Raw genomic sequence first — 13,609 nt, forward strand, 5'->3', positions numbered from 1 at the left:
ACTCGTGGGGGGTTCTCCTGTGCAGCCTCTGTGTAAAAGAAGCACCCTGGGCTTGGCATCCTTTTGGAGTGGGATTGGTTGGGTCTTTTTCTGAGAAGAGATGCTTAATTTGAGGCTGAGAACCTATCCATGTCCCTTGTATTTCTGCAAGAGTGAGGGCTTTGGAAAACTAGAGGAGACATTTTCCAAAGCCATGAGCTTTGAGCCTTTTCTCCCACAAGCCACGGACTTTCGGAGTGTGGCATTCACACCAAGCCATAAGTAATTCATGTTTGATTTAGGCTCAGCCTCACGAGGTTATTTTCAAGCAGTGTTCCTGGGGCTGTCCCACTCTCAGGCTTTTCCTTGGCATAAACAGCACTAGCCCGAGGGTGGCCCTCATCTGTGCCAGATGCCCACAGCCCCGGCAGCAGGGAATCAATGGGGCGTGGGGATATTCCCCGCCACTGCTCGCCGCCGCTAATAGCTGTGGTGGTGTAGGAGTCCCTGTGGCATTTCCACATTACCTGGAGATTTCCCAAGGCAGGAGAAATCCTAAGGATAATTAAGCCTGTTTTATTTAGGGCTGAGCTGAGCCATCAAAGTGGCATAAAGCAGCCTAAATGGACCAGAGGATCTGGCACCTTATGCGAAAACTAATCATTTTCTGAGGTGGTCTGATAATTTCCGAGGAGGATATAAAATAATTCACACCCACATGTAGCTTTTAATGAGTAGAAAGGCCTCTCTGCTGCATGTTCTGGAATTGTACCCTTTTTAAAAAAAAAAAAATAAAAAAGCAACCCAATGATGTTTGCATGCAACAAAGCGAGAGGGAGGCTGTGGCAGGAGCAGGAGCTTGGGGCAGTGTCTTTGTTGCTGTTTTCATCAGGGTTAAGGGCTCAGTGACCATTTGGAAACCTTTTATGGGCAAACTGGCTAGCAGCCAGTACTGCAAATTTGCACTCCTGACTTTTTGATTAGTCAGTAGTCCATCAACAGCAGTAGAAACCTGAGAAACATTTGCAGCTAACCACGTGAAAAGCAGGTGTAATAAATCAGGTTGTTCAGGTTTAGTCCCAACTGGGAAATGTCTGGATGGAGGCAGAAATCTTTCTCTACTCCTCTGCTGGTGTAGGAGAATACCTGCTGCCTTGCCCCAGTCCCTCTTTCCAGCAAGATTTCAGCCTGTAACAGTGATTGCATTTCCATTGGGAAATCCCAGATTTCCAACATTTTCTTTTAAGATCTACAGTGAAATTGTGTGAATGACAACCATTCATCTGTCTCATTGCAGGATCAGGACCACAGCCTGGACTTTTTAAGCTTAAGGATCAAGCCCTTAATTGCTCTGACTGTGCTAAGTGGAAGGAGCTCTGTCTGTGCCAGTGCTCCGATGGCAGCAGAGGCATCTTTCCTATTTATTTGCCTCTGTCCCATGGGAATCTGGAGTGTGTGTCTGTGTGTGTGGGGAGGAGGGGACCAGAGCTCTGCTCCCTGGCTCCTGCCATGTCTGTGCCCAGGCTTTTCCCGGGAGCAAATCAGCAGAGCTGGTGACAGCAGAAGCCATGAAAAGACCGTGGCAGATGTGAGCCTGCTCTCTAATACTTTATGAATACTGAATCTGCTTTTTCTTCAGGGGGAGGGTGGCTCTCTGTCTGTGTTGTTGCTCGTTATTTATCACATGTAGGGTATGCACAGTACTGGAACGGCGGTGTTGTTAATGAAAGTTGCAAAGTTGCATCCTGGAGATATATTCTGAGAAGGGAGATACAAGAGAGAACCAGAAAGCAGGAGGGAAGTGTTGGTGCCATGAAGATGGCTCCATGTTGCAGACCATGGAAGAGCTTCAGAAGCATATTTAAATTATATTTTTTTTTCCTCTTCTGGGTGGACTACTGAACCAAAATGCTAATTGTAGGTTAGAATTTTATAGCAGCTGCACAAGAATTTTCTCCCTCCCAAGTTATGACATATCAGGATTAAACAAAACCTCCCTGTGTCCCTCAAGATGAATATGAGTTGCAATCTCAGGGAAAACTTGGGGGATGTGCCTTCCAGTCTCAGGCAGTGGGAGCAGAGGGTGGATGGGACAGGTTTCTCAGAGGGGACACACCACACTGAGTCCCCATCAAGTGACATCCAGCCTCAACAGTCACAGCCATACAATAACTTAGTAGTGCCATTGCCTTGGCTGCAGTTAATCAGAGACCTTCAGGCCCTGGCCCAGCAGTTCAACTGCTTTACCAGGTATTAAAATAAAAAAAGAAACAGAAACTACTGAAATAGGCAGAAGAAAGTGGAGCTCTTCAACACCCCCAGCATCAGGCAGGCAGCAAGAGCAGACACATCCAGGGATGGTTTGCTCACTTGGTGCTGTGAATTGTCAGTGGTGCATATTTGGCAAACCCCCCCCCCCCTTTTATAGCAGTTTTAAGAAAAAAATTAGTAATAACTAAGCAAACCGCTGAAACCAACTGAGCTGAACAAGGGAATAACAACAAAACAAAAAGCCCAGTGTGTGTCTGTTGCCTGGGGCAAGCTACAGCTGATGGATAAAGTGACAGACGAATCCTTCCCTCATTTCCATTTTAATCTCTGTCTACTAATTGTCATCAATATCATCAGGGTCACTAGACCACTAGTGCGAGTCTACAGCCTTCCACAGGAACCACAGCTTTATGCCTGCCTGGCCCGCAGGGCTTTGCCCCCTTGCTAACCTGGGCTGTTCCAGGGATGTCTTGCAGGGGGAGGAAGGGCCTTTGGAGATGGGCTGGGGTGGGTGATGTTTCCCAGTGTCACACAGAAGAGGCTACTCCTAGTGTCCAGTATTAAAGTACAGGACAATTGCAGCCCTCTTTGAAATGAAAATTACTTGTACTCCCTTTATGCCCAGGCCAGCATTTGAAAAAGGGGCAGCTGGGAATCCAGCTCCCATTGGAAGAATGGGCTCATTCCGACTCTTAAATCAATGACTGTGTGATGAAAGCGCACTTTGGATCACACCCAAGGAGGACAGAGTCAAAGCTTTCTGTCAGTTCTTTGCCTGGTGCTTTCTCTTCCCTTCCTTACTCTGGTGTGTGTGTGACACATGTGACATGCCAACGAGTACTCAAGGGGGTCTCTGCTGGTGACCAACCAGACAGTCCCTTGGAATTTTGTCCCATCACCCCCCTGCCCAGGAAAGGCGCCGCACAGCGTTGGAGAGGTAATGTTTAACCCAGGGGCTCCAAGCCAAATCCTGGCCTCTGTGCACAGCTTGAGCACAAATTGTGCCCATGGCAACTACGCAGCAACTTGCTAGGTTGGAAACCTCCCATCCCCACTTGGAGAAAGCCATGTGGTCCTCTGCTTCTGCTGCTAAAAAGTAATAGATTTTTGGCATTTACTCTGTACCTTTATCCTACACCCCATCCTCCCTGCTTTACAGGCATAGCATATTCAGGTGTTTCGGATGAAGCTCTGGTTGGATCTATTGGAATTACTCCCTCATAACAATTTTCAACTCTTTTTTTTTTTTGTTTTGTTTTGTTTTGTTTTTGACCCTGTGGATTCTCCTTCTTCTCTTACTAACTCACTCTTTCCACTTTCCCCACTCCCATTCCTTTGTGTTGTCCTCCCAAAGTCTCAACATCCCTTTGGTGGTACCATCTTCAACCCCTCTCCAAATCTCCCTCATTTCTCCTGAGTTACACTTTTCCTTAGACTTCCCAAATACTTTCTCTGCAATCATTCCTTGGCAGAGCAGCTTCTTATTCCTTCTCCCACCTGGTAACCATTTCTTGAGCAGGAGATGTGATGATAAAAAACCATGCTTTTCTTAGTTCTGCTGTTGATTTGGGATCAAAGGAGTTCACAGTAGCTGCAGTCAACTCCTCTGTTCATGCAGCTGTAGCTGGTGACAAGGACTCTGCAGGCTCTGAAGCACATCCATCCTTTCACTTGAGATGGTGACCCTGTTTTAGGATGCTGTGTGGTTTTGAGGTTCCACATTTGCAAGGTTTTGCCTCTGCTGCCAGAGGGGAAGGGGTGGTGATCCCTGAGAGAGCCATTGTGGCCTCAAGGTGATCCTCTTTGGCTTGCTACTCCATTGCTCGTGCATTTCGAGTCGTGCAGTGAATTAGGAAGGGACTGCTGCAATATTATAATGGCTCAGTGTGTGTGTGTCCCTGTGGCTGTGTGGGATTTTGCCGCTGCAGTGTGCTGCAAATCCGTAAGGAATGGCTGATGCCACCTTGTTGTTTGTGTCTTCCTGAGCAATTCACTGCCAGCACTGGGATGGGGAGAGGCAGAGAGGCAACACAGAAATTACCCTGTGAAGCCATCTGCTGCAAATCTTCCCAGAGGAAGATTTGGAATCCCCTTGCTCCCCCGATGGAAATCTTCAGAGGCCCATGCCCTGTAAGCCGCAGTCCCCGCAGCTGCAGCTCCAGATCTTTGGAGCTTATTGGTAACATATTTGCAAAGCTGCCCCGCTGTGATCACTGATCTCTGCCAGCTTAAATTTGGGAAAATGCTTTACACAGCCTTCCCTCTCCCCTCCTTCAACCCCTGCAGGTCTATATGCAAGGAAAGAAAGATTTAGTGTTTGAGCATAAGCACTGGTCAGCCAATCTGCAGCGTATCTTCTTGAAAACCCAAAACAGGTGCTCTTGGGCCATCAAAGTCTTGAAGCAGTTAAACTTCCTTTCACCTCTGCTGCAGTTCCTTTAAAAGAAATAGAGAGATCTTCAAAAGGTGGAAGGGTGGCAGGCCAGAAACGTAAAGCGTGTGCAATCACTCAGATACAAGTGGCACCACTAAAAATTGCCTTCATATATCAGCTTATGGTTTACACACTGTGGCAGAAAGGACGCTAAAAGGTCAGCAGAAAAAAAATATATATGTCAAGCCTGGAGCTGTGACTCCAAAGGTGTGGAAAGACATGATCTGAGAAGGGTTCTAGAGGGACTGGATAAGTGCTTGATATGGCAGGATTTTTTATTTTATTTTATTTTATTTTTTTTGCAGGAGAGCTGCTTGCAAACGTCAGCACAGAAGCCAAGGTATATACTCGCAGTAACCTCTTGCTACGACCCCTGGTGACAAGACAGATAGTTCCATTCATCTGTGGGTGAACAGCACAGGCTCTCTGCATTTTTTACTTGAAGCCCTGGATGAATTTGTTTGCAGAGGGGAATGTCACCGTTGTGAATGCTCTGATCACTCATGTGCCCATAGTGAAGTCAGTGGTAGGGAAGGAGGGGGGAAAGAGGGGGGCAGAGCAAGGAGGAGAGCAAGCTTCTCTCTGGGGGTCTGGGGGATGCCAGCTTATATCCAGCAAAACATCTCCAACCAAACATTAATGGAGGATGTGACTTCGAAACAGAGGGATCAGCAAGTATGCTGTAAATTAATAATGTGCCCTTTTAGTAGCAATTGCTTTATGAAAATAGGTAGGGCTTGTTTTTCCCCCTCCTGGTAGAAACATCTCTGAAATAAGTGGGTCTCACTGGAGTTTTGTTTAAGACTGACCCCTTACTTTATTAACCGTGTAACATTTTAAGGTTGTTTTTTCCTCTCTGTCTCCTCCAGCAAGTCTCTATTGATCACTGTTTACAGTTATAATCCCTTTCAAATTTATCATCCATGACTAACACCACATGTATTGATTGGTGCTGACGGATGTCCCTGTATGGTGTATACCCACAGTGATTCTGGCTAGTGAAGTACAGTAGATATATTTTTTTTCTCTCCTTCATTTGCTTTTTATAGCTTTCTGCTCCCTCCCTTTTGTTCTCAGTCTGACTAACCTATTTCACACAAACACCGTGGGATTAACATGTCTAAATTTAGGACAATTTCTTTATTCTTGATGAGGTCTTCGGAACAGGAAGGAAAAGAAGGGTAGTGGTGGGGTTTGGGTTTTGTTGTTGTTTTTTCCCCTCAACTGGGAAGCTACTGGAAGGAGACAGGTCCTATAGAAGATCAGATTTATGAGGGACATCCACATGTCTTAACCTAAAGCCTAAAGTAACAAAGATGTAAGGGCTAGTTTTTTTAGGGACAAATTAGATGTCACTGGTGACTAAGGACAAGGTGTCCGAAATCTGGACTATAAATGGAGTCATTTGTCAACAATGCATTTTTGCTTGCCTGCTGCAACATTTCCTCCATCTCTTGTTGACCAGAAATAGAGTTTAAGGTTAATCTCTTTTCTGAGCCACCTTGGTTTAACTTGAATTTACAAACCTAAACCCAAATAACTAAACAAACCAAAAGCCCCCAGACTCAAATGTCCTCAAGAATTTTGCTACGGTAGCACCACAGAACTTCTGTCACTTAAGTGATTGTTTTGTTCTTGCTAACCCAAAGCTGTGAACTTCACCTTTCAGATGATGGGTTCCTTCCATATTTGAATAACCCATTTGAAAGTTGGGTTGATTTTTTGGTTTTTTTTTTTCTGTGTGCTTTATGCAATGGTTTAAATACATGTTCTTGTACATGAATTTTATTTGAGGGCAATAAGGCAGCAAGCACAAGACAGAGTTGTTAAACCTCAGTAAAAACATTTTTTTTATATCAATTTGGCATTTATTTAATATACAACCACTGTCTTATTAAATCTAACTATTTAGATTTAATAGGATAGTTTATTGTATTATAGCATTACTACTACAATGCTATAGTTATGGTTGAAAAGGCATTTTCATTATAAACTCCTGTTTGCAGGTGCTTATAACTTCTTGAAGTACAGCACCTCTTTTATTTGAATGTGAAATCACTCACTGCATTTCCCAATTTTTTTCTTTCATCTACATCCCCTTCTCAGATACAAGGACGTTTAGATGTCAAAAAAAAAAAAAAAGAAAAGAAAAAAAAGAAAAAAAAAAGAAAAGCAGCAATTACTGAGGAGCAGCCTTAGAGCTGAGAATCAAAATTCACCAAAGTAGGAATTCAGAGTTAGAGTTTAAGAAACTCTGGACCTTGATCAAGTTGCTGTGCCCATGTCTGGTAAAGCACAAAGTTGGCAAGTTGCTCAGTAATGTACAGTGCCATTAAAAGAAAAAAAAAAAAAAAAAAAAAGAAAAAAAAAAAAAAAAGAGTTCTCTTCTGTGTGTGCATTTCTCCCTCACCTTGAAGGCAAACAGATTTGTCTGGTGAGGTGCTCAGGATTGGACCAGGGGTCAGTGTATTTACTGGTGAGCTGGGTTAATGACCAGGTTTTATGGTGAGCAAACAGGTCCTGCCCTCAGCAGGGCTGCCTCCAGGAAATGGACACGTTTCTGTGCCCAGCCATGCCTCTCCAAGGGTGGGCACACACTGGTGACATCCACAGTGGCCACCCAGCTGTGCTCTGGTGTCACCGTGGGCTGACCCTTACAGCATTACTCATCTTCAGTAAATGTAATATTTAATTGCTCTCTGGGCTGAGAACCACTTGTAAACAAACCCTAGCCTCAATGGAGGCTTTATAGTTAAATAAATAAATGCTGACAAAGAAAGGCTGGAGACACAAAAGCCCCAAACAGGAGCACAGCACTAAACTGCCCCATAAAACCTGTGTAAAGAGACTGTTTCATGGTGTCACAGCAGCAGCAGACTTTCTGCTTTTCCACTGAGTTTGCACGTGGCATAATTTTCTTTTATTTCAGTCCTGGCCTGGAAACTCCTGTTGGAGTGGCACTGAGCAGAGGGCTGGTTGGTTTGTTTGTTTTTTTAATTATCAGCAGGCTTAGAAAAATTTCTCATTTAGTGATGGGAAGATCAATGCAGGAAGAGGGACATGTGCCACTGTTACAAAGGGTGCAACCTGTTCTCACTGCTGTAGAACTGGAGCTGAGCAGAAAGCAATTCTTTTAAAGCACAGAATTTTAGTAGAACTCTTCTAGGTCTATGCAGCAATTAAATCCTTTTGCTTAGTCTAAACATCAAATCTTTCCTGAGAATGCAAGTAGAGGCAGGTGAATTCATCAGGACAAGAGTTGTTGCCTCCTGCTCTGGTATAATCCATTGTAGGTTTAGGAATACTAATAGTTTTCTCAAATAAACATCAACTCCACTCAAAATAAAAGGGTTTGTAGCTCCAAACCTTCTGCCCTGAAAGTCAGCCCTGGCAAGGCTGATAATGAAAGTTGTTTTCAAGGAAAAACAGACAAATTAGGCAAATTTCTGTGGCAGGATTGAATTTTCTGCAGGTTATTCTCCCCATGAAGTTTCACACTGCTGAAAATCCTCACACAGTGGTTTGCACGTCCAGTGACCACAGAGGTAAGAGCTGCCTCTGTCCAAAAGAGAAAAAATGCAATCATTTAAAAGCAGCATCTACAAATAAATGTATTAAATGGAAGGTGATCATACAGATAGCTCTGAGCAGCTCCTGAATTTTCAGAGACCTTGCACTGCATTAACACTATTTCAGCCTGTTCTGTTGGGGATTTTTTGCATTACAGGTAGGCTTGACCTCTCTTTGTCGGTTTTAATTTTCCTGCTGTTTTTCAGCAGCTCTGTGGTCATGTTGCTAGCAAAGGAGCACTATAAATGGATTAATGAGTGCCATGAGGAAATAGGAAACTATCTCCTTGATTTTTTTTTTTTACTGTCTTAGTAAACACAAGTATTAAAAAAAATCCTGATGATACAAGAACTGGGAATTTTCTATTTTTACATTTTTTCTTTCGTGAGGATCATTTAAAAATACCCCTGAGTTCATTTTTGTGTAATGCCACGCGACTTGGCATGCTTCAGATTGTAGTTAGCCACTTTTTGGTAGAATTCTTTTATGGAAAAATGTGTGCATGCCATTTTAAAATCATATTCAAACATATGGAAAATCCTTTGTGCTTGTAAAAATGGGAAATCTGGGCAAAAAATGGGCTAGCTTAATCTTAAATCCAGTCAATTTTGTTGTAAATGTAACTGGAGCAGAGCTTGGTTTTTGGAGAGAGAAATTCATCTACGAGGGTGACATTTGCTGACTGGGCAGACCTGATTTGAAATTTGGAATAAAACAAAAAGAAAGAGGTGAAGTGAAACACCTCTCTTGGATTTGCTTTTCTGGTAATGAAGTGAACCCTGGTTTTCATGGGCCTGGATTGTCCTGTCATTGAGCCCAGAAATCTCCCAGGATTTTGGACCAATTCCAGCCAAGGGAGGGTCTGGAAATACCAATATTAAACTGCAGATCACTGGGGATAGTGCAAATGTTGATTGGGAAAAGTCTATGGAAACTTCCTTGGAAGAAGGAATGATTGTCAAGCAATTTGTATAAAGATATCTTAAAGTCACTTGATTGAACTGGAACATCAGGAGGAAAAAGAATCCTTCTCCACATTAAAAAAAAAAAATTAATAATCATAATAGTTAAGATTTTTTTATATCTTCTAATGGCAAAACATTTTGTTATTTTCAGATGCCAGCCTTTTCAGCTTATTGCTTCTCCACGTGGCCAGAAGATTGTCATGACCTCTATGCAGCTCAGCCTTGGATGGAACTTCTTACAGGTTCTTATTTTTTACTCTCTTGGGAAATGCATTTTCACATATTTGTTGCATCTATCTTTTCTTTTCACTTCCTTTCTCCCTTTTTTGGGCTTTTCTATTTTTTCTAACCTCAGAGGTAGCAATCCTACTGCTATTAGCAAGATGTCTATTATAGTGTCATTAAAAAAGCTATAGTCAGAGCGTGGAATGACTCACATCATGGAGGAGTTAATAATTCACTGTAATAAAAGTATAAAGTTTTATGATAAACCACTCTCAGGGGAGTTAAATATAATCCTTAGCGGGTCACACACTGACTACAAAGCTTACATTTGTAATGGTAATTTGAATTTACTACATCGCCTTTAGTTTTTAAGCGTTTGTATGTCATTAGACCTTATAAATTGATTTATATATTCAACTCCAGTATAATTCTACATAAAGGCACAATAAATTTTATGGATTATAGATATGGCATCTAAAACAGTTTAGAAAAATAATTTTATTAAATTCACTTAAACGACAGTGATGAACAGCGACGAGGACGCCAGCCTGGCTCAACTTCTGAGAACTCCACGAGGCAGGCAGGGAGCTGGGGACAGTGGTGGTGGGGACAACGGGAGGGGACTGGGCCATCACTGGTCACCCAGGTTCTCACTAAAATCTTCAGTGTCACCAGTTGCTAATGCTTCACACAGCTGTGACTGTCACTGCTCCAAAACTCCATCTCCTGCTGGGACATGTGGGGAACCCATGGCCAGGGCCTCTCTTAATACCCTGCTGGTGACATTGCAGGTAAAGGTACAAGATCACCTGCAGGAAAGGATTGTGTTTGTACCATAAACAAGTCACTTCTTCCTAAAATCAGGCTGCTGGGGTGCACTGTAGGCTGGCTTCAGCACGATGTCTTTCCTCAGCACTTTGCCTCCCCTGCACTCTTTATCAGGAATAGCTTGTGAACAATGAAAAGATCTTTTCTTTCTTCCCCCCTGCTTGGATTCAGCAAATATATTCATAAGAGGAGCCATTAAAAATGTTCATCTTGAACATTCTTTATTGATGCAATTTCAGCAGAGCTGACTGTGAGGAAGTCACTGTTGGTATTTTGCCCCGATATGGCAGATCCTGCTCAAAACCCTCATCCTGTGAAAACTTCTGTTTGTATTCCCAAGCATGTGGAGCAGTCCCTGAAAGCAGTACAGGACACAGCTCAGAAACACTTGATAAACTTCACCGTCTGTTTCTTAAGTGGTTTGAAATAAACAACCAGGTTTTTAATGCTGCTTTTGCTAAAGTCGGTGTAATTTCAGCGCTGATCTCCGACCCCCTTTGTCTAATCCGCTGTGTAATCTTTCCCATAACAAACCTAAAAAAGATCCTTGTACTCCCTGGTGGGCAGTTATCAGTGTATTCCCCATCGCACTCACACATTAGCAAAGCTTTATCCCATCATCGCTCTCCTTTTGAAAGCATTGAGGTAAATCTCAGGTGGCATCCTGCACTCAGTGGGTGTGTCACTGATGAAATGACCCAGCCAGCTGGACAGGTTTATGTACAATTTACTGGAAATGTATTAAATGTGTCTCGGGAAATGATTCTTTAAAGCGTTCTCACTGCCAGTGCAGTAAAGATTAAGACCTTGGCATGAAACAGGGAAAAAAATTAAATAATTTTCAGAAGCTTGATGTGAAATAATGATACTAACCGTATCTTAAAGTCACCAAAGGATGAGCATTTAGGTTAAATTCCTACTCCTCCCTTGACTAATTCCCATAATAATTTGGCGATCTCTGAAACTTGCAGGCTGAATTTGAGCCCTGGCACAAGCACACTGAGTCCTGCTTTAATCCCTCTCAGTCAGTTTGCTCAGACAAATGCAGGATTACATTGGCAAAACCAGAACTTGCAGGTGGGCAAGCTCTTGGGAAAATAAACACTGTTATTTTCATGTAATTATTTTTGATATTCCAATTCCTCTTCTTATATTCATTGGCTTAAATATGGAGAGGGCAGCACTTAGGCTGCCTCGTAGATTTTGTTTGTGCCTGAATTTCCTAAGCCACTCAAGAGGACTTTACAATCTCCTTGCTTAACATGCAGTTAGCTTTAGATGTTACTGCGTGCAGACTTTCTAAATTATTATTATTTGTGCCTTTTGTATCCATCTGTACTTCACCATGACTGCCTTGTTTGGATGCATGGAGCACCGAGGGACAGCATGGCCAGAGTTTTCCATGGCATGGAGGGGTAGCAAGGGGGCTTGCCTGGCTTTTGAGGTGCCTCCAGGGCTGTTGGCATAGAGAAGAGTGATCAGGATAAATGAAAAAGTGGATGTGGTGCCCCTCTGCCCCCAGACACTGGGGCTGCAATGGGTGGGAAGTGGCAGCGGGTGCCACAGGCTGCACAAGATGCCAGGAGGATGGCAGCCAAGGGGCTTGGAGCACCTTCCAGTTTCAGCCTCTAAAATTATGCTGGGATAAACTGCTTTCTGCAGTATCCTTGAACATTTGCTCTGCAGCAAATAAAGGCATTAAGTCCTTCCTCCTCTTCCAAATACACAATTTAGAAATAAAAGGTAATAACTGACGATATACAAACACTGAAATTTTCATTCTTCACAGATTAAATGATCCTTGCTGCAGATCATGAAAAGAGCCATTAGTGAGAGAGGGAGGGGGGCAGGGGGACACTTTGTGTAGTAACAAGCAGTATATTCTGTGCTTTTATAAGAGGGAAGCTGATGGAGACCTGCAGCATTTAAAACCACAGTGAACACAGCAGGCTGATTTTTGCCAGAGCAGGATGAGTGCAGGGGAACAGAGGTGGGAGAGATGAGGAGCAGAGCTGGCAGTGACCAGGTGCCCTCCTTAGAGTTTCACGAGTTTGTAATTTCAAAGTCTTTTTTCTTTTAAGCATTTCAGCCCTTCCAGACAGGTCCTTGGGCTTCCTCATCTCATGAATTTCAGGCACATTTTGAAGAAAGTATTTCAACTCCTGCTTAAGTCACTAGTAATTGTTGTTTAGTATTGGATTGTATAAAGCTATTTCATAGGGTTATGGAATTAAAAAGAGTAGTTAGGATGTCTTTACAGCAGGCAAAGTGTTAATGGCTTCAAGTTGAGATGGAATAATTACTGTCTGGACTGATTTACTATTTTATTTCTATGATGTTTGAAAATCTAATAAATCATTTTACTTTTATCTTGATAGATAATGCTTTCATTAGGAAAATTAGAGGCTTCATTATAATGTTTATCATGAGCTGGAAGCTTCTTTCCAATTTTTTTTTTTTTTTTTTTTTTTTTTTAAGTTTTAGGATTCCACAGTTCACTTTTGCCAGGTTTTAATTTTCTTTATCAAGTTTTCATTTTCTTTGTCATTCCTAAGTGGTTGCAGCAGCAGAGCAGTGGGCTGGATCAGACCTGGGGCCTGCTTTGGAGGTGCCACCCACGCTATTTACCTGGGGAGCTGTAGATGTTTTGGAAAATCAGGCTGAAAGCTCTTTAGGCTCTTAGATGCACAGATACAGAGACTGCAGGGGATTGTAAAGGTCTTTTACTCTCAGTTTCTAGAAAATTCAGATTAGAAGACCTGTCCCAGCAGCAGGTGAGAACCATTTTTTCCTGCCAATGCAGTGTTGACCACTTGCTTGGTAAGCTCCAATTTGGCTTGAAAGTGCAATTTTTTAACCTTTGCTGTAGTGCAGAGTGTTGGTTTTTGCTGAGAAAACTCGCAGTGATGGTTTGGGTTGGGGCTTGTGCTCACTCTTGGCCCAGCCTGGCTGTGGGTTAATAAACTCTTGGCTGCCCTCTGGTTTGATGGTTTGCCATTAATACAGATTTATGGCATGGACACAGGGCCAAAGGAGCTTCTCACCTGCAGCAGAGCAGTCTAACACCCATTCCAGTTCCCTGCAGAAAAATCCTTCACTGCTACCTCGAGGGCAGAATTTTCCCATATCACAAGGAATGTCACAAGGCACTGTCTGACTCCAGCATAGTGTTTGCAAGCCCATTTCAGTTCTCACTGCTAATTATGTTTGTTTGAAAAGGCTTAAAGTGGCTGGAAAAAAAACCCAAAATACAACAAAAAAAATTAGTATCTTAATCTGGAAGATGCTTCCTTACCCATATGACATCTGTAAGCTCTACATACTCACCACTTAGGCT

The 13,609-nt window shown here is 42.9% G+C and overlaps 1 long non-coding RNA gene across 2 annotated transcripts in view; it reads left to right on the forward strand.

Moving 5' to 3' along the window:
* Positions 1-4,981: 4,981 nt before the first annotated feature.
* Positions 4,982-13,609, forward strand: part of LOC306816570 — a 233,497-nt gene continuing 224,869 nt past the window's right edge. For both annotated transcript variants that reach the window (XR_013777712.1, XR_013777713.1), the window contains exons 1-2: positions 4,982-5,092; positions 9,371-9,461. This is a non-coding gene — a long non-coding RNA (uncharacterized lncRNA). The remainder of the gene's footprint in view (positions 5,093-9,370; positions 9,462-13,609) is intronic.

This window comes from Erithacus rubecula (assembly GCF_903797595.1).
Source record: "Erithacus rubecula genome assembly, chromosome: 2".
NCBI classification, from domain to species: Eukaryota; Metazoa; Chordata; class Aves; order Passeriformes; family Muscicapidae; genus Erithacus; species Erithacus rubecula.